A 23,177-nucleotide genomic window follows, 5' to 3' on the forward strand; every position below is an offset into this window, starting at 1 on the left:
GGCGCTGTTACTGCCAATCAGCAGACTTCCAGGGCCTCTACACATTACTGCCTCTGCAGCTCCTACCCCCGTCCAAATACTCTCTCCATCCTCCAGCCTGTGCACTAAAACACCTGTTAACAGCGCTATTTTCTCTCCCTCTCCTTTGATATCATTAAAAAGAGGCAGTCGGGACCGGAGAAAAGAGGGAGGGGGAGGGGCACAGCTTCCGCGTCTGCAGAGATCAATGAAACCGTCAGGACAAGAAGAGGAAGCTACGTTTCTAGTTCTCTCCTCTCCTGTGTCCGCTCCGGTTCTGTGTTTTCCTCCTCTCCTGTGTCCACTTCCTGCCTATGTTCCTCTCCTGTGTCCTTCTCTTTCCCCTTCTCTCCTCTTCCGTGTCACTTCCTCTCCTGTGTCCCCCTCTTCTTCTGTCCTGTGTCTCCTTCTATGGTGTCCCGCTCCGGTTCTGTGTTTCCTCCTCTCCTGTGTCCACTTCCTGCCTGTGTTCCTCTCCTGTGTCCTTCCCCTCTGTCCCCCTTCTCTCCTCTTCTGTGTCACTTCCTCTCCTGTGTCCCCTTCTATGGTGTCCTCTGTCCCCCTCCTCTACTGTCCTGTGTCCCCTTCTATGGTGTCCTGTGTCCCCCTCTTTGGCCTAAGACTGCCCTGACTGTGACCCAATATGAGTTTGTACAAATAACCACCCTCTGTTTTCTATCACTGTGCCAGTTGTTAACCCAATTGCATATATTTTCTCCAGCCCCAGCATTCTCATTTTATACACCAACCTTTTATGTGGCAGAGTATCAAATGTTTTTGCAAAGTCTAGATACACCACATTCACAGCCTCACCCAGGTCCAGTCTAGATACACCACATTCACAGCCTTATCCAGGTCCAGTCTAGATACACCACATTCACAGCCTTACCCAGGTCCAGTCTACATACACTACATTCACAGCCTTATCCAGGTCCAGTCTAGATACATCACATCCAAAGCCTTACCCAGGTCCAGTCTAGATACATCACATCCGCAGCCTTACCTAGGTCCAGTATACATACACCACATCCACAGCCTTTACCAGGCCCAGTCTAGATACATCACATCCACAGCCTTACCTAGGTCCAGTCTACATACACCACATCCATAGCCTTACACAGGTCCAGTCTAGACACACCACATCCACAGCCTTACCCAGGTCCAGTCTAGATACATCACATCCAAAGCCTTACCTAGGTCCAGTCTACAAACACCACATCCACAGCCTTACACAGGTCCAGTCTAGACACACCACATCCACAGCCTTTCCCAGGTCCAGTCTAGATACATCACATCCACAGCCTTACCCAGGTCCAGTCTAGATACACCACATCCAAAGCCTTACCTAGGTCCAGTCTACATACACCACATTCACAGCCTTACCCAGGTACAGTCTAGATACATCACATCCAGAGCTTTACCAAGGTCCAGTCTAGATACATCACATTCACAGCCTTACCCAGGTCGAGTCTAGATATATCACATTCACAGCCTTACCCAGGTCGAGTCTAGATATATCACATCCACAGCCTTACCCAGGTCCAGTATAGATATATAACAGCCTCACCCAGATCCAGTATAGATACACCACATCCACAGCCTTACCCAGTTCCAGTATAGATACACCACATCCACAGCCTTACCCAGTTCCAGTATAGATACACCACATCCACAGCCTTACCCAGGTCCAGTATAGATACATCACATCCATTGCCCTACCCAGGTCCAGTTCAGATACCCTCCTTTCACAGCCTTACCCAGGTCCAGTCTAGATACACCACATTCACAGCCTTACACAGGTCCAGTCTAGATACACCTACACCACATTCACAGCCTTACACAGGTCCAGTCTAGATACACCTACACCACATCCACAGCCTTACCCAGGTCCAGTCTAGATACACCACATTTAAAAACAACAGCAGAAAAAATGGGACATAGATAACTTCAAAACCACAAGAAAGGCCATGCTTACTAAGTGGGTGGGTGAAAACCCATTCCCAGCAGGACGCAGACAGGTCAAAAAATGCTGCATTACACATAGTACTGACACCCCATGTACTATTCACAGCACTGACCCCTATTCATCACACATTTACTTTTTATTACATTATTACACAGTTCTGACACTTCCATACATACACATTTCTTTTTTATCATACATTCACACCCTAGCACAACACTGACACTCATTTATTGCACACTTGTGAGCACTTAGTTTGCCACTCCCCTCAAGACTAGTGGGAGTGGCTATCACTATTTAATGCAGCATTTTTTGACCTGTCTGCGTCCTGCTGGGAACAGGTTTTCACCCACCCACTTAGTAAGTATGGCCTTTTATGTGGTTTGTAGATACACCACATCCACAGCCTTACCCAGGTCCAGTCTAGATACACCACATCCGCAGCCTTACCCAGGTCCAGTCTACATAGACCACATCCACAGCCTTACCCAGGTCCAGTCTAGATACATCACATCCACAGCATTACCCAGGTTTAGTCTACATACACCACATCCACAGTCTTATCTAGGTCCAGTCTAGATACATCACATCCACAGCCTTATCCAGGTCAAGTCTAGATACATCACATCCACAGCCTTACCCAGGTCCAGTATAGATATATCACAGCCTCACCCAGATCCAGAATAGATACACCACATCCACAGCCTTACCCAGATACAGTATAGATACACCACATCCACAGCCTTACCCAGGTCCAGTATAGATACATCACATCCATTGCCTTACCCAGGTCCAGTTCAGATACCCTCCATTCACAGCCTTACCAAGGTCCAGTCTAGATACACCACATCCGCAGCCTTACCCAGGTCCAGTCTACATAGACCACTTCCACAGTCTTACCCAGATCCAGTCTAGATAGACCACATCCACAGTCTTAACCAGGTCCAGTCTAGATACACCACATCCGCAGCCTTACCCAGGTCCAGTCTACATAGACCACTTCCACAGTCTTACCCAGATCCAGTCTAGATAGACCACATCCACAGTCTTAACCAGGTCCAGTCTAGATACATCACATGCAAAGCCTTACCCAGGTTCAGTCTACATACACCACATCCACAGCCTTACCCAGGTCCATTCTAGATACACCATATTTACAGCCTTACACAGGTCCAGTCTAGATACACCTACACCACATCCACAGCCTTACCCAGGTCCAGTCTAGATACACCACATTTAAAAACAACACCCCATGTACTATTCACAGCACTGACCCCTATTCATCACACATTTACTTTTTATTACATTATTACACAGTTCTGACACTTCCATACATACACATTTCTTTTTTATCATACATTCACACCCTAGCACTACACGAACACTGACACTCATTTATTGCACACTTGTGAGCACTTAGTTTGCCACTCCCCTCAAGACTAGTGGGAGTGGCTATCACTATTTAATGCAGCATTTTTTAACCTGTCTGCGTCCTGCTGGGAACGGGTTTTCACCCACCCACTTAGTAAGTATGGCCTTTTATGTGGTTTGTAGATACACCGCATCCACAGCCTTACCCAGGTCCAGTCTAGATACACCACATCCGCAGCCTTACCCAGGTCCAGTCTACATAGACCACATCCACAGCCTTACCCAGGTCCAGTCTAGATACATCACATCCACAGCCTTACCCAGGTCCAGTCTAGATACATCACATCCAAAGCCTTACCCAGGTTTAGTCTACATAGACCACATCCACAGTCTTACCCAGATCCAGTCTAGATAGATCCCATCCACAGTCTTACCCAGGTCCAGTCTAGATACATCTCATCCAAAGCCTTACCCAGGTTTGGTCTACATACACCACATCCACAGTCTTGCCCAGGTCCAGTCTAGATACACCACATTCACAGCCTCACCCAGATCCAGTCTAGATACACCACATCCACAGCCTTACACAGGTCCAGTCTAGATACAGCACATTCATTGCCCTACCCAGGTCCAGTTCAGATACTCTCCATTCACTGCCTTACCCAGGTTCAGTCTAGATGCACCAGATTACCATACCCAGGTCCAGTCTAGATACACCACATTCACAGCCTTACCCAGGTCCAGTCTAGATACATCACATCCAAAGCCTTACACAGGTCCAGTCTAGATATGCCACATCCACAGGCTTACCCTGGTCCAGTCTAGAACTTACCTCCTCATAGAAGCTCATCATATTAGTTTGACAGGACTGATCCCTACAGTTAATTTTCATTGAGATACTCCAGGATAGTATTTCTTAGAAACCCCTGAAATTGTTTACCCACAATGGAAGTTAAAGAGGCTCTGTCACCAGATTTTGCAACCCCTATCTGCTATTGCAGCAGATCGGCGCTGTAATGTAGATTACAGTAACGTTTTTATTTTTAAAAAACGAGCATTTTTGGCCAAGTTATGACCATTTTCGTATTTATGCAAATGAGGCTTGCAAAAGTACAACTGGGCGTGTTGAAAAGTAAAAGTACAACTGGGCGTGTATTAAGTGCGTACATCGGGGCGTGTTTACTACTTTTACTAGCTGGGCGTTCTGATGAGAAGTATCATCCACTTCTCTTCAGAACGCCCAGCTTCTGGCAGTGCAGATCTGTGACGTCACTCACAGGTCCTGCATCGTGTCGGCACCAGAGGCTACAGTTGATTCTGCAGCAGCATCAGCATTTGCAGGTAAGTAGCTACATCGACTTACCTGCAAACGCCGATGCTGCTGCAGAATCAACTGTAGCCTCTGGTGCCGGTGTCCTCGCTCGTCTGACACGATGCAGGACCTGTGAGTGACGTCACAGCGTGATCTCTGGAGAACACGGCTGTGTCTGCACTGCCAGAAGCTGGGCGTTCTGAAGAGAAGTGGATGATAGTTCTCATCAGAACGCCCAGCTAGTAAAAGTAGTAAACACGCCCCGATGTACGCACATAATACACGCCCAGTTGTACTTTTGCAAGCCTCATTTGCATAAATACGAAAATGGTCATAACTTGGCCAAACATGCTCGTTTTTTAAAAATAAAAACGTTACTGTAATCTACATTGCAGCGCCGATCTGCTGCAATAGCAGATAGGGGTTGCAAAATCTGGTGACAGAGCCTCTTTAAACTTACAGGCCTATAGTTTCCTTGATCACTTTTGACCACTTTTTGAATATTGGCACCACATTTGCTATGCGCCAGTCCTGTGGTACATGATAGAATCCTTAAATATGAGAAATAAGTGTCTGTCTATTATGGTACTTAAATTCTTCAGAACGTAGGGGTATTTACCATCTGGAGCCGGTGATTTGTCTATTTTAGTGTTTTCAATGCGGCGCTACACTACTTGCTGGAATAAGCAGGTGACATGTAATGGAGAATTTACCGACTATTAGACGCAGCTGATTATAAAACGCACACCCAGGTTTTAGACAACAAAAAATTGGAAAAAATTAAATTTTCTACTATTTTTACTACTTTTATAAAGCAACAACTAATTTGTTCTGTTTTACTTCATTCTGAGAGCCATGTTTGGTACAGTTTTTTTTGTCTTTTTATTTCATTCCTTTTTTTTTATTTTTTACATTGTGCTTGGGGAAAAATGGGAAAAATTTTTTTTTTTAACTTTTTAGTATTTTTTTACACTCCTGAAAATGTTTCTAACTTTTTTTTTTACAGATTTTATTAGTTCCCCTAGGGGACTTGAACCAGCGATCGTTAGATCGCTGGTACAGTACACTTCAATACATGGATGAGTTACAGAAACAGCGTAGCAAACTACAGAAATGGCGTAGCTCAGCGGGCACTCGGCTTTTTCTGTAACTCCCGACCACCTAACTAGGAAGTGGCCGAGAGACAGCGGAGCCAAGTAAGATAGAACGGGGCTTAGGGGGACCCATTCTAGAGATAGGTGCGGGTCCCAGAGGTGGGGCCCGCATCTATCTGACATTTTTTACATATTCTGTAAATATATCATAAATGTCTCTCATGGGAAAACCCTATGAAGGCTGCGGTCACTATTGAACGCGGCATTTAACTAGTTAAACGCCAGGAACAGCGCCACCATTGCTGTTCGTGGCCGTTAGAGCAGCGTGTCAGCTGCTGACACATGCAGTGTATGGAGCGGGCTCAGCGCGTGAGCCCTCTCCAAACATCATACCCTCCCCGCTCCATGATTTGCCGGCACATCATGGGTCCGGAAGGGGTTAATAAAGAAGCGGACAGGGGGCCTGGCGCTGCCGGCTCCCTTGACTGCCGACTATAAGACGCAGGGACTTTTTAGCAAGATTTATTCTTTATCTATCTATCTATCTATCTATCTATCTATCTATCTATCTATCTATCTATCTATCTATCTATCTATCTATCTATCTATCTATCTATCGTCAAAAAATGGGTACTTGTAAGTACTTGTCAGGGGTACTTAAAGGGCTCACACAATATAACAAGTATCAATGAAAGGTGATATGAACAGTAATCAGTGATGTAGTAAAAGATTGTACATAGGAATCAATACATAGTACAGAGTATAAACATCAATAAGAGAACTTGATCCATCAATAAAAAGCCGTATTGTTACATACAGACAAGTACAACATTAATAAATGTGTAAACAAGGTGATGATCATCGGTGTTGTGGTGAATTAAAATCAATACATCACCTCTGAGTATATCGCGGGCGTTTGCCGAAAACGGCGTCCGTGCAGCAACTGTGCATGTCCGGAAGAGCAGTCTAATTAGGGGTAACAGGACATGAACGGCGCATGCGCCGTGTGGAAAATTACGCCAAAGCGGCCATATTAATATATGGGGATCATGCATATGATGCTAGTAAGCACATGCGTAAAGTGAACCACTCGCTCATCCTGATTGTGAAGAATAAATGATTATACAGCAATAGTATAGCGAGGGTTAGTAAATGGCAGTAAGATACAAAAAGGAAACCTTATAGATCGATATATAGACATATTTTTTGTTCACGTAAACTAGCACAACTAGAGTGTGTCTGTAAACTCATAGCAGTCAGGTAGCCGGACAACCTCATACACAAAGTGGGTATGGGAGAGGGGAGAGAATACAGTGGCCATCATAGATAGCCACGATCCACGCCCCAAAACAAGGAGTACCGGCAACCAGAGCGTGCGTTGTCTTACTCATCGGCTTGAGGGACATCCATATAACTCCCTATGGAAAGTGTGGGGGGGGGGGGGACCACACCAATGTGTATATCAAGGAAACCAAGGGTGGCATATGACAGTACTTAACGTGACATGGGATGGGCATCAGGTACAGGTTCCTATCAGGGGACCAATCATACGAGAGGTACAAATAAGCTAAATATATCAAATTACTCTGAAGTAGATATAAAGAAATAACAATAAAGGCAAACAAAGACACCAATGGGATATCATAGAGGTGACGAATACGAGGTGTGGATCATCTGAAAAACAAAGAAAATGGTATCAGTATATATCATAATAATATTATCAGATAATAAGGGAGGGGGGCAAAGGAAAAAGAGGAGAGGAGTCATCAAATCATAAACCCGAAAGCAACGTCAAGGTAAGAACCTCAGGGGGCCCCAGGGGAAAAGGGGGACCTAGACCAGTCCACCTAAAGCAAAATCTACATTTAGGACATTGGGTTTAAGTGAATTAAGTCTGTTAATCCATTGGAGTTCACGGATTTTAAGTAATTTGGACCTATAAGGCAGGATTCACACGAGCATGTTCGGTCTGTAAATGTCGGAACGTATTTCAGCCGCAAGTCCCGGACCGAACACACTGCAGGGAGCCGGGCTCCTAGCATCATAGTTATGTACGACGCTAGGAGTCCCTGCCTCTCCGTGGAACTACTGCCCCATACTGAAAACATGATTACAGTACGGGACAGTTGTCCCGCAGCGAGGCAGGGACTCCTAGCGTCGTCCATAACTATGATGCCAGGAGCCCGGCTCCCTGCACTGTGTTCAGTCCGGGACTTGCGGCCGAAAAACGTTCCGTCCATTACGGACCGAACATGCAGGGTTAGTCTAGGGTTATTCTAGGGTTATTCTAGGTTCTATGCTGTGAGAACCATTCACAGAGATCACAAAATGAAAAACAAAGTGTTTCTCCTCCCTGACTCTCTGTCTCTCCTCACACTTGTTACTTTGTATGAGAAGAGACGGAGAGAGAATTTTACTGTGACACCAAAGAGACACAATTACTAAAAATCTAATATATAAACTTTATATAAACTTCAATTGTATACCTAGGCTAGGGTTATCCTTAGGGCACGTTCACACGTGGCAGAGTTTTTCTGCAGTTTTTCTGCAGTTTTTCTGCAGATTCGTTGCATAAATGCCCCAAATCTGCACCAACATTTGCATATTTGACAGGTAATTCGCAGTGAAATTCCGCTTCTTCACCGCAACAGACAGTGCATGCTGTGGAGGGAAAATTCCGCACCGCAGCCCATGGTCCGCAGCAGAGTTTTCTGCAACGTCTGCACTAACTTTCCTAAAAATGTATAGAAACAAATGTAAAAAACGGCCGCTAAAGAATTCCACAGCAATTCCGCCACGTGTGAACGTGCCCTTAGGGTTAGTCTAGGGTTATTCTAGGTTCTATTCTAGGGTTAGCCTAGGTTTAGTTTAGTCTAGGGTTAGCCTAGGTTTAGTTTAGTCTAGGGTTAGCCTAGGTTTAGTTTAGTCTAGGGTTAGCCTAGGTTTAGTTTAGTCTAGGGTTAGCCTAGGTTTAGTTTAGTCTAGGGTTAGCCTAGGGTTTTTGTGTAGCGTACGTGTGTGTGACGTCTGTGTATTTTTTTTGTGCAAAAAAAAAGTTCAATAAAATATATGTACAAAAAAAAGTTTTATAGTCTACGTGTTTGTTCGACATCAGTTTTTTGTGGAGCGAGCTTTTGTGAATTTTTGTCTGAAAAAAAAAATGTAGAGAAAAAATAATAAAATTTGTCTGCGTGTGCGTCTGGTTACAGTCTTTGTCGTACGTGTGTAATTACAATGGCCATAGAAGGTTCACGGTGGAAGAGGCATACGCCATGTTAATTTCTGACTCTGATGAAAGTGATACAGAAACCGCGTCCGAGGTAGAAATGTTGTCTACCAGTGATAGCGACGACAGTGATACGCTTTCTGCAATGCAAGTGTCGCTGCAGAGTCCACAAGCACAGGGCATGTGGCAGAAGTACCACAAAACACGGCCCCTCTATTCCCCCAGAATATATTGAGTGGGCACCCACAGAGTCATTTTCCCCTAATATCCCAGAATTTATTGCCACACCAGGGATAAATATTAATGTGGAAAATTTTACAGCCCTCGATTTTTTAAAAATATTCATTACAGATGAACTATTGGAGCTGGTTGTTAACCAAACCAATCTGTATGCTCGCCAATTCTCTGCTGAAAAGCCAACGTCCTCCTATGCAGAGCAGCGGCACCCCACAAATACTGGAGAACTTAAAAAAAAATTGGGGCTCATCCTCAACATGGGGTTAGTGAAAAAGCCCTCAATCCGGTCAAATTGAGCAACAAGCCCCACACATGCCACACCTGTTTTTCCAGCCGTTATGACCAGAAGCCGATATGAGGTGCTAATGCGCTTACTTCATTTTAACGACAATCACCAGCCCCCCCCCGCCCCCCGTAGTGATCCAGGCCGTGACCGCCTGTATAAAATAAGGGCCCTGATAAAAAAAATGGAGTCATTTATGCCGATGTACAACCCCGAAAAAAACCTAGCGGTGGATGAATCGCTGATGAGTTACACAGGCCGGCTCTCATTCCGCCAGTACATCCCCTCAAAGAGAGCAAAATATGGGGTTCATATCTAGGAGCTCTGTGAGAGCGGTACAGGCTGCACGTCTGCCTTTACAATGTATGACGGCAAAGACCGTGATATTCACCCCCCAGGATGTCCCAGTGAGCGAGGATGCAGTGGCAGAATAGTCTGGGACTTGCTGCAGCCTCTGCTGAATAAGGGTTATCAGTTCTACACCGATAACTTCTATACCAGCGTCCCCTTGTACAAGCACCCGCATGCCGCTGACACAGGAGCTTGTGGAACAATCCACAAATACAGAAGGGGCTGCCACAGGAGCGGGTGAGAAAACGCCTGAGAAGGGGGAATCAAGTGGTCTTTGCAGTGGAAACCTTCCTGAAATAAAATGTAATGACCGCAAGGATGTGTTCATGCTAAGCACTGTTCACACAGACACAAAAGTGACAGTGAGGGAACGTGGTGCCCCCTCTGATAAAGAGAAGCCGGTCTGCATCACAGACTATAATAAATTCATGGGGGCAGTGGATTTGTCTGACCCGGCTTTACAGCCATAGCTGGTGCAAAGAAAGTCCCGCACCTGGTGTAAAAAGGTGGCCATTCACCTTATTCAGATGGCAGCATTCAGCGGCTTTGTGCTGTACAAAAATCAAATGGGCAAAATACTCTTTTTTTATTTCTGGAGAACATGAATGAACACCTTTTATTTGAGTCCCCTGATCCCAGACACAGCCATGAGGCAGAAGATGTCTGACGGCTTGTGGAACGTCACTTTGTACACCCTGTGCCGGCTACTGAAAAAAAACAATACCCCCAAAAGCGATGCAGAGTGTGCAGCAAAAATGGCATACGAAGGGACACAGGATTTTATTGCCCTACATGTCCCTGTAATCCTGGTCCCTGTAACTATCCCTGCTTTGAAATTTATCATACAGTCCCACATTATTCACTTTCACACTGTATTTGTAGGGAGAACCAAAAGGGAGGGTTACTTTATGGATAATGTTTCCCTGTGAAGATGCAGCAATACTGTATTTTCTGGAAAGACCTACTTTTTATTTCTTTCCACCTATTAAAAATACTCACTATACCCCTAGATGAATATTAGCAGGACATTTATACTTGTCAAAATGACCGGCAGTACCACGGCAAATATAGCGCGGTTCCCTAAAATCAGCTCTGCCGTAAAAAGGCCTCCAAAAGCCAAAATGGACTCCTTCTATGATATGCCCTATAACGGGTCCGTATAATAGATTAGACACACATATTTGGTATCGCCGTACACGGGAGAAATAGCAGAATGTGGAAAGGGGTCACTTTTACCAATATCTCATATGGTGTTTCGAAATGGCTTAAGAAAAGTGACACTTTTGTAGAAAAAAAAATGCAATTTACATTCTTTTGGCCCAAGTTTGGACAAATTCTGTAAAAAGTGTAAAGGGTTAAAACAGAAATTGAGCCGCTAGAAATAGACTTTAGAGTGTCTAGTTTGTAGAACACAATGTTTTTTTACCATTATTTATTGGACTTCCAGTCCATTACCCCTACATTACTACCATGGTGTAAAAAACGAAATGAAGACATTTTAGTGCGCAATTGAGAAAAGGAGCACTTGTGTTTTATACTATATTTCTGGTCCAAAAAAATAATCTACACCTCCAAGTCAGGTGTCCTTATGATCAGGATAAATGAAAAAATATATTACAATCAGTGGCGTAACTACCGCCGTAGCAGCAGTAGCGGCTGCTACGGGGCCCGCGGCATGACCCCCACCATGGCCGGAGGCTCCGCTAGCAGCCGCTATGGCTGCTACAGCGGGACGCCACTGATCACTACGGCAGTGCAGGGAGGTATCTCCCCGCTCTGCCATTAACTGGTTCCTGACCGCTGGCTGTATTTTTACGGCCAGCGGTCAGGGTCCTTAAAACCCGAGCCATAGACTTTCTACGGCTCGGGTTTTAACTTGCTGCCCGCGCGATCGGGCAGCTGAATGTCGGGTCTCTGGCTGTCAGTGACTGCCGGGAACCCGGAGGAGAGGATAGAAGCAGCTTTCGCTGCTTCTGTCTTCTCTGATCACTTGTACACAGCGCTGAATGCGCGCTGTGTACAGGAATAGAGACAGCAGCAGCGCCGCTGTCTCTATTCCTCCCGGTGATCATGTGACTGGTCACATGATCGCCGGGTGCCGTTAGTGGCAGGCTGCTGCTGGGTCTTACTAGACCCAGCACAGCCCTATTAGTGACAATCGTCTCTATGAGAGGGCTGATTTCCCCTGTAACTGGGGCTGCTGTGCAGCTCCAGTTACAGTGGAAAAACATGGTGTAAAAGAAAGAACAAAAAAATATAAAGTTCCCCAAAGGTCTTCTTTGACCTTTGAGGGACAGACCATAGTAATAAAAAAATAATAAAGTGCAAAAAAAATGTAAATAATAAACACACATAAAATATCCACCCCAAAAAAAAACTTTCCCCCCCGCCAATCATTGTTGTACCACTAGCGCTGACCCAATTACCCTAATATAGACATGTAATATATAAAAATTTACGGTAGATAATGACGATCACAAATAAAAGGTCTATTTTAGGGTAAAACTATGTTATTACCCAAAAAAAAAATAGCTGAAATGTAAAAAAGCTTATTTTTTTACTATTATTTTCAAACTTTATGAATAAAAATTCTAAAATAGCAAAAAAGGTGTGTATAAAAACGATAAAAAATGAAACCTGCATTGTCTACGGAAAAAACGTCGCAAAAATCACATCGTTAGCCGAACAAATAAAAAAGTTATAGCCATTTAACGAACACGTGCTAAAAATGGCTAAACGGTGTCTGGTCCTGAAGGCGAAAAATAGAGCAAAAGACATGTATCCCCCCCCTCTCTACAGGACATGTATCCCCCCCCCCTCTCCACAGGACATGTATCCCCCCCCTCTCCACAGGACACGTATCCCCCCCCCTCTCCACAGGACATGTATCCCCCCCCTCTCCACAGGACATGTATCCCCCCACCCCTCTCCACAGGACTTGTATGCCCCCCCCTCTCCACAGGACATGTATCCCCTCTCCACAGGACATGTATCCCCTCTCCACAGGACATGTATCCCCCCCCCCTCTCCACAGGACATGTATCCCCTCTCCACAGGACATGTATCCCCTCTCCACAGGATCTCCACAGGACATGTATCCCCCCCCCCTCTCCACAGGACATGTATCCCCTCTCCACAGGACATGTATCCCCTCTCCACAGGATCTCCACAGGACATGTATCCCCTCTCCACAGGATCTCCACAGGACATGTATCCCCTCTCCACAGGATCTCCACAGGATAGGGGATACATGTGTGATCGCTGGCATTGATAGGGGGAACGGGGGACTGAAAGTCCCCTGAAGTTCTCCATCACAAACCTCGGACTTCCGGGGTCTGTGTCGGCAGCTCCGTAGAAATGAATGGAGCGCCGGTCGTGCTTGTGCGCATGCGTGACCAGCGCTCCTTTCATTTTTATTGAGCTGCGCAGACGCCGGAAGTCAGAGGTTTGTCATGGAGAAGTTCAGGGGGACTTTCAGTCCCCCGTTCTCCCTATCGCTGCCAGCGATCACTCATGTATCCCCTATCCTGTGGAGATCCTGTGGAGAGGGGATACATGTATTTTGTAGGACACACTGTAGGTCGCATTTTTTTGGGAGGGGGGACGCTGTATGACGTTCCCTACAGGGGGGGGGTGGCTGTATGGCGTTCCCTACAGGGGGGGTGGCTGTATGGCGTTCCCTACAGGGGGGGTGGCTGTATGGCGTTCCCAACAGGGGGGGAGCTGTATGGCGTTCCCTACAGGGGGGCTGTATGGCGTTCTCTGCAGGGGGCTGTATGGCGTTCTCTACAGGGGGGCTGTATGGCGTTCTCTACAGGGGGATATATGGTGTTGTCAGGTCCGTATTTCACACCGAATAACCACCTCTGTAAATTGAAAGCTGAAGGCATGCCTGGAGAGAAGTACACCACACAAATGTCTGAGGTACAGCTTCAATGTCAGCCAGGAGGAACTGAACTTTATTCAGAACAAAGAAACACACACAGAGAAGACACATGCCCCTCCCTATAGATGTGTGACTTGCTTAAATTCTATTCGCTCCCCAGCTGTAACTTTTCCTATACATTCTTCTGCACACTCCTCTTTGCATTCCAGGGGGCGGTGTCTTCCATAGGTGTGTCCGACATGAACAAAGAACTTGTTATATATATCAGTATATTACACAAAGAACTGAAATGTATATACATATGTGTGAGGATAATATTTTTCAGACAATATACATAGTAATGATCCCTGACAGTCCCCCCTAAAAATATTATTACTCTATCCCTGAGTCTTGCCTAGCAACCTACCACTGACCACTCGAACCAGGCGGGTTGGGGTTTTGGATTTCTTCACCAGCTTGAGACGAGCTACTCCTGATGAGTAACCCCCCTTTGTACCTGGACTTCCAAGGTGTCGGAGTGGTCCTAACTTTCCCTATTCTCCTCTGGATACAGGATGGTTGTCTTGATATAATCTACAAACCACTGCTGGTTGTAATATATATATATTAATCCGGTCTACATTTTTATTAACAGTAATAATTGTCGCACTGTCACTTACTGTCCTAATGGGACTTTACCCCTGCAGATATGACAGGTCATGGGCAGCACAGTGACCTTCACCTCACACCTTCACATAAAACTCCTCAGATTGTAATTTGCAGCACCGTGGCATATTTACACACATTATAATTATAAACCTCAGACATTACAAACAATAGGGCCTCAGCTAATAACATAATGCTATCACCAATCTCATGCTATCACCCTCAGGTCTCGGGTCCCATCAGTTCATTGCCAGTCCTGTACACCATCGTCTTCTTCTTCTCCTGTCTTCTGCTCTTCACTGACTGTCACCATCAGGGTAACCCACACAATTGTGGAGTCAGACTACGTTGGTGTCCAGTGGGGGAGTTATTATTACCCCCTCCTGGTCACTTAATTATCAAAACACTTGATCCTGCTGACGGATTCACTCAGGTCTTTGGTCTTTACTTTGCTGATGTCATCAGGACTTGGTTTGGTCCTTCTCATCTGTCCGACACCGTCTCCTTTAGTTTACGTCATCAGGCTGTACATAGCACCTCATGTTGTGAGCCTGGGGTGAGATCCCACGTAGGCGGATTAGTGGAGTTGTATTGTGACTATCAAACCCTCGGCATCTGTACTCTTCCTCTGGCAAGTTACTTGTCTGGGCGGCCGCTTAGAATTGTGACACTGCCGTCAGTTCATGATAAACGCGTTGTACTGGCTCAGGCTGTGCCTGCCGTATCTCAGTGATGGAGTTCATCATGTTAAAAGTCTTATTGTTCATATTTACTGGCACTTGCTGGGGACCCCCAACTCTTGTCAATTGTTAAAATAAATACTAATCTGGTGATAACATCATCCGCATACACTATAAACGTTGTTCTAAGTACATACAATAATATCAGGCCCTTAAACAACATCAAACACCTTTATATATATATATGGAAAAACTTCTCTGTTACAATGGACAGGGCACCTAGAAGATGTGTGATTACTGGGTACATTTCATTTGCACTTGGTGATACCCTTTCAGCAGGATTTGTACCTTGATCTCAGCTGATTGCCTGGAACATCTCCACCTCACAGAAAGATACACTGATTCCACATGTTTATCTGACAAGCGTCTTAAACCTATTTTTCTTACTCTAATCTGGTTCGTTCTACCTGGGAAGGCCTCTCAAGGTCGGTTCTCTTTGTGGGAGGCGGGTATGATAAGGTTGGCACCGGTCTGCCAGGACTGTTCTGTAGGCAAATCAAACAGCTCTAACAGAATTTAGCAGCGACAGCTGTAAAACCTGGGACATACCAATTAGATCTTACCAAATCGATCCTTGCAGTCTTGGGGCATATGTGAGGTCATACACCATCAATGCAAAAGCCATCAAGAGTGCCTTGGGGGGTACCGGTTTACCTTCCTTTATCCATCCACATTCTGTCAGAATCTGGTTCTCACGCCTTCCGCTCCCAGTTGGACTCTTCCTGTGGAGAACAAGCTTTTTCATTGCATAAACATTAATTGATCTTAATCAGATAATTCAATTGAAGAAAAACATTAACAAATAGCATCTTTACATCAAACGTTCACACTGGTCAGTAACTAAAACTTACAAACTGATTCTCCTTCTTTATATACATATCTATACTTACACATATACACTGCACAGAATTCTCTGCTCTAAAATTTCCCTTTCACAGCAAAAATAAAAATAAACAAATAAAAATGTTTTCGAATGGGAATATTCCGCTTCTGTACCTTTTATCTGACGCATGACTCTAATAGTCCAATGCTAAGGCTGGTCCAGAACTTTACATAAAACTTAACCTCAGTATTTAATATTCCCACAACACTTCTTAAATACAATTATTAAACAAACTAACTTTGGGATAACATCTGGAGAACTGCTGATATCTTATTGTACAAACATCAGGTCAATACCTGGGATACCATTGTTCCCCTGTCACTTACACACAACGTCTGCAGTGGGGAAGATACCGGCCATGCTTCAGGCCCCCCTGAGAACAGGTCTACACACACGAGCACATTGTCATACGGACCTGACAGTGTTATCTACAGAGGGGGGGGGCTGTATAGCGTTATCTACAGGGGGGGGGGCTGTAAAAAAGGCACTATCTACAAAAGGGGGGGTGGTTGTGTGACACCCAGGGGAGGGGGGCCCCAGTCAAATGTTTGCTATGGGGCCCAGTCTTTCCTAGTTACGCCCCTGATTACAATCCATTTCTATGATACAATTACTTTTATCTTCAAACTGTTACATTTTAAATGATGAAAAATCAAAAATGTTCTTTTTTTTCTGTCTTTCCACGGCTATAAAAAAAAAGTAACAAAAATGTTACCCATACATATATACCACAAAAAGGAAGCACCACATGTCCCAAGAAAACAGTGCAAAATTCACATCGATACATAAAACACATACAGAGTTATACTGCGTTACATCTGTGAATAGCAAAACTGCCAAAATTGCTCTGGTCACTAAGGCTGGGTTCACACGAGCACATTAACGTCCGTAATGGACGAACGTATTTCGGCCGCAAGTCCCGGACCGAACTTAGTGCAGGGAGCCGGGCTCCTAGCATCATAGTTATGTATGACGCTAGGAGTCCCTGCCTCTCCGTGGAACTACTGTCCCGTACTGAAAACATGATTACAGTACGGGACAGTTGTCCCGCAGAGAGGCAGGGACTCCTAGCATCGTACATAACTATGATGCTAGGAGCCCGGCTCCCTGCACTGAGTTCGGTCCGGTACTTGCGGCCAAAATACCTTCTGTATTACGGGGTTAAAAAATTTATATATTGCGTGTTTGATGTGTAAAGCCAGTAATGAGAAAACTCTGATAGATTTGGGGGGGGGGGGGCATCTTTTTATAGTTCCCCTCAGGCAGCAGAGGGGCGAGGTTCACCCCTGGTTATATGTGATGCAGCGCACATCCTCGTGTCCCGTACCGGGGTGCAGACCTTTGCTCGGGCCTGATGTGGCAGTCTTAGGGTATGTTTACATGCAGAAACAGCCGGACACATCAGGAAGTGATTGGGGGAGGCAGACATGACCAGGGTTGCAGGAGAGAAGGAATGAGGTGAAAAGTTCAAATGGAGGAGGGGGAGGAAGGTGGAGGAGAAGGGGGCGAGGTTAACAGAGGGCATATAGGAAGGGTGAGGGACAGGTTCGCGCCATTCACGCCCCAGGAAAAACAGTTTAGACCTTGTCCCGCCCGCCCTCCCTTAAGGACAGGTGTTATGTTTTGTTTAGCGATGTGGATTCTTTGTTGCTGCTGGTGTTTTTTCTTTTACAGGAGTCGGCTGGTGGTGACTGGTAGGAGCGGAGTCACGGTGGCTTTGTTGGAGGATTGGGGGGTCCTTGGAGTTGGTGGTAATTTGAAGTGGGGGATTCATCAGAGGTATGGTCCCTAACAAATACATAATTGCTCATGGAGATGGGCGTATTTTGGCCTCCTGCTGGGTGGTGTCCCGGGAAGTGGTTTTACATACTTGGCAAGCCAACTGCGGAGCAGAAAGGTGCCTCTGAGCCTGTAGGGAGACGGCTGGGGGTAAGTAGCTATACAGGGGGCAGTTAGGCGCCAAAGTTTTGGAGCTCCAAGGACTTCCCCTTTCCTAGTAATGTTATTTATAAAGTTATGTTTTATGTTCATGAAAATTTGTTAATAAAATGGCTGCTGTGGCCAAAATTTTCCAACCCACTGTCTCGTGTGTCTCACTGGGGATAGGAGAGTGACATGGGGGGAGGGGAAAAAGGCCTGGAAGCAAGAAAGGGGGTGGACAGTATGGAAGGAAGGTTAAGCAAAAGGGTTCGAAATGGGGCGAGCTCTGTAATCCCATGGTCATGTGTTTTCAGGCATATTTCGGGGTGTAAACGCCTCAAAATATGCCTGAAAAAACAGTAGCTAAACGCCTACAAACATCTGCCCATTTTATTCAATGGAAAAAAACTGCGTTTCGTTCAGACGGGGCGGTTTTTTACACCGGCGTTTTCGAAAACAGTGCGTAAAAAAAGGCCCTGTGAAAAGAAGGCGCATGTCACTTCTTGAGACGTTTTTGGAGCTGTTTTTCATTGTGTCAATGTAAAAACAGCTCCAAAAACATCTAGAAAAAACGGTTGAAAATCGGAGGCTGTTTTCTCTGAAAACACCTGTGTAAAGTCGTTTTTGATTTAGCGTGTGAACATACCCTTAGGGAGTCCAGAGTCTGCGTGCCCCCTTCCCCTCCGAGCTTGATCCTGGTTGCACCCTCTGTGACCGCGATCGTTGCACCACTGCCCATGATGGTTGTGTTTCTGTATCTCTGTCAGCAGGGGTTTCCCCATTATACTTTTTACCCAAATACTATTTTGTTTAGTTATATTGTGGTATGGCATATAATATATCAGTGATCCCTTAGCGTTTAAAAATCCTTACCGACCTACTACTTATCACAGCTGAGGGTCTGTTATAATTGTATCCAGTCTTTGCAACCCTGACTACACTGGCATTATGGCTTCCATCTATGTATGCGTCGTTTTGATGGCAAGAATAGCACTGGATGCAGGGGCACACTTAAGGCTGGGTTCACACAACCTATTTTCAGGCGTAAACGAGGCGTATTATGCCTCGTTTTACGCCTGAAAATAGGGCTACAATACGTCGGCAAACATCTGCCCATTCATTTGAATGGGTTTGCCGACGTATTGTGCAGACGACCTGTAATTTACGCGTCGTCGACGCGTAAATGGACTGCCTCGGCAAAGAAGTGCAGGGCACTTCTTTGCCACGTAATTTGAGCTGTTCTTCATTGAACTCAATGAAGCACAGCTCAAGATTTACGAGCATCTCAGACGGCTCGCAAAATGCGAGGAGGAGCATTTACGTGTGAAACTAGGCAGCTGTTAACAGTCTGTCTTTTCACACGTAAATACCTCTCATCGTGTGAACATACCCTCAGGGAGGGGGTTTCTAGTACCTGAAAACTCCCTTTGAGCAATGAGGGAGAAATAAAGGGCCATAGCTGTGGTCTTGCCTTAGGATACTCCAATATGTCCGCATAATCTTTTTAATCTTCGATGTATTCCTGTCATATGTACCAAAAAAATACCAAACCTCAATGCCAATACCAAACTTAAGAGCCAATGGGCTCAATCAGACTTCTTGGAATAATACTGTAAGGGTATGTTCACACAAGGGCTTCCGTAATGGCTGAAATTACGGGGATGTTTCAGCCTGAAAACATCCCCGTAATTTCAGCCATAACGGCATGTGCAGGCACTTGAACGCCGTGTCAATTATGGACGTAATTGGCGCTGCTATTCATTGGAGTCAATGAATAACGGCTCCAATTACGGCCAAAGTAGTGACAGGTCATTTCTTTGACGCGGGCGTCTATTTACGCGCCGTCATTTGACAGCGGTGCGTAAATTACGCCGCGTGTGAACAGACAAACGTCTGCCCATTGCTTTCAATGGGGAGATGTTTGTCAGCGCTATGGAGGCGCTATTTTCGTACGTAATTTGGGGCAAAAACGCCCGAATTACGTCCGTAAATAGGCCGTGTGAACATACCCTAAAGGATCTGCCAGACACAACTTCTGTGTCGACGCCCATAGTTAGTCAGTCTGCACCTGCTTCTATGTCTGTGAGACTGACTCCATCTTCCACCACCCAGGATGGCAGGCTTAGGAGTGGGAGAGCCTATCACAGCCTGGCCAGACGGAGCTAGCTCCCGCCCTCTGTCTATTTATATCTGCCTTTCATGTTTCTCCTTTGCTTGTGATTCTTCTCTGCTGGTTTCCTGGCCCTTCTGCAGCTTCTTGAACTACTGATCCTCTGCTTGTGATTGACCTTGGCTTTACTGACCACTCTTCTGCTCTGCGTTTTTGTACCTCGCTCATCTCCTGTTTTGACTCGGCTCGTTCACTTCGCTTATTGCTCACGGTGTCCCCGTGGGCAGCTTCCCCATTTCCCTGGCTTTTTTGTACCCTTGTCTGTTTGTCTGTCGTGCACCTATTGAGTGTAGGGACCGTCGCCCAGTTGTACCCGTCGCCTAGGGTGGGTCGTTGCAAGTAGGCAGGGACTGAGTGGCGGGTAGATTAGGGCTCACCTGTCTGTCTCCCTACCCCGACATTACAAATACAGTTCACAAATTTCTCAGAAACAATTTTTTTGGTCCGCTACAAAAAACTTTTGCGGGACAAGTTGTAGTTTTTCATGGCACCATTTATTGTACCACATAATGTACTGGAAAGCCGGATTTGTAGGGTAAAATTGGATAAAAACAGCGATTACACCATTTTTTGGGGGGGTTTCGTCTTTACGGCGTCCATCTGGCGGTAAAAACTACATGTGCACCTTATTCTACAGGTTGAAACGATTACGGCGATACCAAATTTATATGTTTTGTTTTATGTTTTACCACTTTAAAAAAAAACACCTATTTGCTAAAAAAAATAAATGTTTTGTGTCGCCATGTTCTGAGAGCCATACGTTTTTAATTTTTCCTTAATTTAGCGATGTGAGGGCTTATTTTTTGCGACCCGAGCTGTAGTTTTCACCGATACTATTTTTTGGTATATGCGACTTTTTGATCACTTTTATTTTATTTTTTTTTACAGAGCTTAGGTGACCAAAAAAATATTTTATAATTTTTTATTTTTACGGCAATCACCGTGCAGGTTAAACAACGCCATATTGTGATAGATTGGACTTTTACAGACGCGGCGATACCAGTTATGTTAACTTTTATTTTTTCTAACATTATTTTAAGGGAAAAATGGGAAAAGGTTTTTTTTGAACTTTTAATTCTTTTTTTTTTTAAACATAAAGAAAGCCTTTATTTTAATGTTTTTTACTTTTTTTAGTCCCCTTAGGAGACTTGAACCAGCGATCGTTGGATCACTTGCATGATATACTGCAATACTAATGTATTGCAGTATATCGTGCTATGGTCATTCTCTTTTGAAGCCCTGCTGGAGGCTGCAACGTCCGGTCGATGCACTTCTCTCCAGAGATGTCTGCACATGCGGCCGTCCTGTTCCCTAGTGACCACCAGGGTGCGCTTGTGAGCTCAGTCCAGATAAGGAGCCAGGTCGCACACAGGTTGGAGATTGAGCTGATTGCTCCCAGAGCACCCTGTACTAACAGAAGGGATGTGCCCCTCCCTCCAATGCCTGAGCCTTGTTGTCGTTATCCTAGTATGTCTATGCAAATGGTCTCCTAAGTGTTTTCCAGTTCCCAGTGTTCCCCGTTCCTGCTACCTGTAACCTGTATCCCGTGCTATCCTGGTCAAGTGCCATGTCGAGCTGAAGTCGTGCTGTGCTGTGTACCATGTCTGTCCTGCTACACCCCGCCTGGTGCCTGCATGCTGCCTAGTTCCCAGCTAAGCCTGTCTTGCTACTGTCTGAGCTACCACAAGTACACTATACGAACTATAGACTGTGACCTGTGTCCTCTAGGCCAGCTGCCATACCATCAAGGCGGTACGGCCCAGTGGGTCCACGTACCCCTCGTGACAGAGGCAAAGCTTCAAAGGAGTACAAAGATGGCAGAACTGGGGGCCTTTATTAGGCCCCCAGGCTGCCATAACAACCATTGTAAATGGCCAATCTCGCTGCAAGAGGGGCGCGATGGCGTGTTTGAGGGGGTGCCCCTCGGATTCTAACAATTTAAATGCCGCGGTCACGATTGACCTCGGCATTTAAAATGTTAAAGGGGCGGAATCAAAGTAAACTTTGATTCCACCCACTGGAGGGAGGTGTCGGCTATATAACACAGCCGTCACCCGCCGAGTATGGAGCGGGCTCCATACTTTACCTTGGCGACATCTCAGTAATGGTACGTCGTATGTCGCCAAGGAGTTTTAATCATTATATAATGAAGTAATATTATAATATAATGGAATACAGGGCGGCTCACCCACGACGTAGGCAAATGCGTGATGTAGTCGAGTGCACAGTTATCTGTACCCCATACAGTAAAGATTCAAAATAATATGAGATAAAACCGGCTCTCAAGACTAAATCAATGTTAGTTCAGGTTTTGTATCAATATCAATTATATCTATTTACTTTCGTCATGTTTGATTACACGGCTCTCTGCATATGTCAAGAGGACAATATGGAACAATATACAACAAAGACGAGTACAAATATGTTTTTTACAGTGGTTTGAAGTTATGTGCAAATCTTGGGATCCAATGTCCTTTAAACAATAATAAATAAAAAAAGGAAAATAATAAATGACATTAATTTATATGCAATCAAATAGAATATAAATAATACGTTATAACCTGTTAAAATAATTATTTTTTTTAGATGAATTCCATATAGTGGGCCCTGCTATTATGAGTATCTATATTAAAACCGAGGACTTTGACCAATATTCACACACTTGCATTTTTTGGACGGTATCACTGATCTTTATTTATTGTTATTTTGGTGGTATTAGTAGTATTAGCAATATTAGTATTAGTAGTATAAGCAATATTAGTATTAGTAGTACAAGCAGGGCAATGATATCATAGTATTAGTAGTAATATTAGTAGTATTAGCAGTATAAGCAGGGCAATGATATCATAGTATTAGTAGTAATATTAGTAGTATTAGCAGTATAAGCAGGGCAATGATATCATAGTATTAGGCTGGGTTCACACGTGGCGGAATTTCACTTGAATTCCGCTGCGGACACTCCGCAGCGTTAATCCGCAGCGGAGCCGTTTCTGCATTGACTTCCACTTCTATTTAAGCGTTAAGCGATCGGCAGTAACTGTTTCTGCCCCCTGGACAGTGACGACCGATCCCAATATA

Source organism: Rhinoderma darwinii, chromosome 5 (genome assembly GCF_050947455.1).
Source record: "Rhinoderma darwinii isolate aRhiDar2 chromosome 5, aRhiDar2.hap1, whole genome shotgun sequence".
In the NCBI taxonomy this organism is placed as follows: domain Eukaryota; kingdom Metazoa; phylum Chordata; class Amphibia; order Anura; family Rhinodermatidae; genus Rhinoderma; species Rhinoderma darwinii.